A 3,941-nucleotide genomic window follows, 5' to 3' on the forward strand; every position below is an offset into this window, starting at 1 on the left:
GTCCACTTGAGTCCAAGCTGTTCACCTAGGTCCAACTGTTGGTGAGCAAAAACCACATCGTGGCAGTTATCTGGCCAGAGTCATAGATTCTGAACGTGGCTTCCAAAGTCAAAGGTCAATGAATGTACGTAGGACTTGTAGGCAACTGTTGATGTGAAGATCTCTGGGCTTGTTGTACAGTAAATATGTCTGTGTTCCTTCAGCATAGAAGGAAATGTATTCATTATAGAATGCAAAGCTTGGGCTAGGGTTTTAGCTCGGTAGTAGACCACTTGCTTGGGACGTGTGGGGCGCTGGATTCGATCCTGAGCACCACAGAACCCAAAACAAAGGGGCAAACAAGCAAATAGGGTAAAGATAGCGTGTCCATCCATCTACAACTCAAGAAATTAAAGGGGAAAAAAATTAAAATGCAAGGCTTAGCCAGGCATGGGTTGGGGGTTCATGTGTGTCCTCCCCCCCCCCCCAGAGGATCAGGAGGAGCTTGAGAGAAGGATTGTAAGCTCATAGCGAGAGAAAGTAACCTCGCGAGACCCCTGTCTCCAAAAGAAAAGTTGTGATAGTAAAAGCAAATGGGACTCCGTTTTGTTTTATGTCTCCATTCTGTAAAACAACCAGGCCAAGTAGAAGGGTGATGACTGGGGCAAGATGTTCTTTTCCTTGTGCCATAGAAACCTTTAAGAACACGGAACTACGTGATGGGACATTGTTTCTGTAACTAGCCCATAACGGTGTGTGTGGGGGGGTGGGGCTATGCTTCTGTCACTGGAGTGGCTAGGCTGATTGTGATTGGCTGAGCGTCCTTCCGCCTGACTTCACTCTCCCGCTTCTGTAACTTGGCTTGCTTGCATTAGCTAGACGCCCCCTCCCCCCAAAACGTCCCTTTTGCAGGTTTCAGTCTTATAAGGGGCACCCTTGCAATTGTTTGGGGCTGGCCAGGGGAACAGCTTTATGTTCTTCTGCTCAGTCGCCACTACTTGTGCTTTAATAAAGGCTTGATTCCTTTCTACGTGAGTCTGGAAGTCAGTTTTTGAAACCCTGGGACCAAGCTTTAACTAGAACAAGCAAGCAAGCCAGAAAACAAATGAATAGATAGATAGATAAATTGAATATGGGGATGTGGCTCAGTCAGTGGTCAAGTGAGCGCTTCTGGGTTCAACTCATAAATCAATGGATTTACCAAAAATGTATAAAAATATCTGTATAAAAAGGGGAGGGGATGTTGGTTTAGCTCAGTGGTAAACTGTGTCTGTGTTCAGTCCCCAGTTCCAGGCTCCAGTCAGAAACCAGCCCCTGTGTGAGGGGCTGGTTTTTAGTTCCATCCCCACCAAGGAAACCCTGACATGAGTATGGGGAGCCTTATTTGTCTATTGGATGCCAAGGGTAGAGTGATTTCCATCTTGATCTCCCCCCCCCACCCGCTTTTTTTTTTTTTTTTTTTTTTTCTGTGTGAGCAAGGTCTCTTCTAGTGTCTTGATTTTATTTATTTATTTGGCCTAGTTGGAAACAATGCCTTTATGTTATTAGTTTCTTTTTATCTGGAGCCGAGGATGGAACCCAGGGCCTCGAATATGCTAGGCGAGCACTCCAACGCTGAGATATAAAGGACCCCAGCCCATCCCAGCCCAGCACGGCAGTCTTCAATTTTTTTTTTTTTTTTTTTTCCTTTCCCGTGGGCACTTTGAGATGAGATTGCCTTGCCTGTTTTGGTTGTTTGAGTCTCTCTTTGTTCACTACTTTTGTTTCTTTTGTGATGCTAGGCTGGGGAAGAAACCCAGGGCCTTGGGCATTGGTCCACAAACGGTCTTGATTGCTGGGCAACACCCTCACCTTTTTTCCTTTGTCTCTTCCCTTCCCCAGAAAGTAAACCCAGGAAGGGCCTCCCTCTCCTTCTCCCAGGCCCAAATTCATCCTGTTTGGGTTTTGTGCGCAGACCGGTACACACTAGACACACACACACACACACACACACACACACACACACACACAGAGGAAACATCACTGTTTTGTTTTTGTTTGTTTCTCTCTTAACCTCATCCAGGCCCTCCCTCATAACTCTCAGGGGTGGGGGAAGGTGTTTACTATGGACCTCTAGTGGTGACAGCCTTGGGAGGGACTACTGCTGGGGAATTGGAGTGAGTGGGATGGGGGAAGTGTGGATTATAGTTCAAATTCCAAGGGTCGGGCAGAGGCACAGAAGCTATCTCCTAGGTGGGGCATGTTAAAGGCTAAGGAAAGTGATCAGATACCAGGGGTGAAAGCGGTATGTCCTCCCCCCCCCCCAGTGCTTCCGGGGGACTTTACTGTATGGGGGAGGGGGGGCGGGGGAACAACCGCACTGAGGCCCGTGCCCATCTGTCTTTCCAGGGACTCAGTAGGCTGAGGGAAGAGAGGAAGATATGACGCGGCGGCTTGCAGCGTAGTGATCTGTATATGGATATAGATATACATATCTAAGTCTGTCTGTCTGTCTGTCTGTCTGTCTCTCTATCTATCTATCTATCTATCTATGTCTACACATGTAGATAGATTATATCTAAACTGGAAATGGAACTCAGGCAGGCCTTCCAAAATGACGGTAGCTTTGCGCCACCTAGCGTTCAGTGACTGCAACTAACGAGGCTGCCCTTTTCAGACCACAGACCACTCACTGTGGACTCCCAAGTTCCACAGGGTGGAAACCCGTCGCTATGCACATTCTCGTGTATATGCTTGTGTTTCTGACCCGGTGGCAAGATGAGATCCGACTGAAGAAGCCAAGCAAGCCTAAAACGTGTGTCCCACCTTCACCACTCCTAAGTGTGGAGGATTAGCTGACTGAGAAAGCCTTAGGGGAGGGAGCAGCTTCGGTCCCATAGGGGACAGTTGGGGAAGGCAAGGACCCTGAGTAGCTGCACAGTTGCTCTGGGATCCAATTTTACCTGTAGAACTACTCGGCGCTACATAAACCTCAGCCAGCCAGCCAGCCTGTGCTGCATTTTGTCCTGTCTTTATTGGTATTAGGTACTTTCCAGAAGAAATGGGGGGGGGGGGGATTTCCCATCTCGTGTCAAGAGTCTCCCGGGACCGAATCCTCCTTGTCCATGCTTTCCTTGAAGATCCTTTAGAGATTCTTCACTTCGAGATGGACGGATGTGTGTGCTGCTGCAGGTTTGACAGCCATCCGGGAGGAAAAACAACCACCAAAAAAAAAAAAGTGTCCCAAATCATCTTTGTCATCATTCCACCATCCTTGGAAGAAGGAAGTCGATCCAAAAGTCCTGGAAGAGAACAGTAAGAGTATGTCCAGCAACCACCACCTCAGCTACTCACCAGAGAAGGTGAGGTCCTGGGAGTACTCAGGCAACCTCCAGAGACCTTGAGCTTTAACCAGCAAATAGAGAAAGGAGAGAGGGAAGGGGAAGGGGAAGGGGAAGGACACCACCCCCCCCACCCCATGTGATAACACCACCACAGGGTTTATCACAGACTGAGATAGGATGTTGTCTCCTTTGATGTTAGCCAACATGAGCAATCAAGGGACACTCCCTCTCAAAAAAAAAAAAAAAAAAAAAAAATTGAGGTGTAACTCCGTGGTGGTGGTTAGGTACTTATGGATTCAATCCAGTGGAAATCATATCACCTTTCTTCCCTGTTTTAGGCAGACTTATCTGTCCTTGAGTCCACGCCCAGCGTAGTCTTGAAGTCACATAGACTTTGGAGACCAGAGGATGTCAGAAATGACTCTTATCAAAAGTAAGAAGCCGAATTACAACTGCGGCCAGGAAGAAGTGCAAGGTGGCCTTTGAATCTCCTCTACAAAACCTCCTGTTGTTGCTGACGTGCAGAAGAGTCCCTGTGTTTTTGCTTTGCCAGTGCTGCCATAAGCCTTTTTTCCTGTGTCTCAAGACCTTGCCATCCTTATTGGATTGGGCCAAGCTTTCAGCAACAGGAAGAGGAGA

The 3,941-nt window shown here is 47.8% G+C and overlaps 1 long non-coding RNA gene across 1 annotated transcript; it reads right to left on the minus strand.

The window, feature by feature from the left end:
* Positions 1 to 2,973: 2,973 nt before the first annotated feature.
* LOC139704011 (uncharacterized) lies at positions 2,974 to 3,678 on the minus strand. Its single transcript, XR_011706069.1, has 2 exons — positions 3,313 to 3,678; positions 2,974 to 3,260 (listed from the first exon to the last, which is right to left on the minus strand). It is a non-coding gene; the product is annotated as an uncharacterized lncRNA (long non-coding RNA).
* Positions 3,679 to 3,941: the final 263 nt, after the last annotated feature.

The sequence above is a fragment of the Marmota flaviventris genome, unplaced genomic scaffold (genome assembly GCF_047511675.1).
Source record: "Marmota flaviventris isolate mMarFla1 unplaced genomic scaffold, mMarFla1.hap1 Scaffold_156, whole genome shotgun sequence".
NCBI lineage: Eukaryota > Metazoa > Chordata > Mammalia > Rodentia > Sciuridae > Marmota > Marmota flaviventris.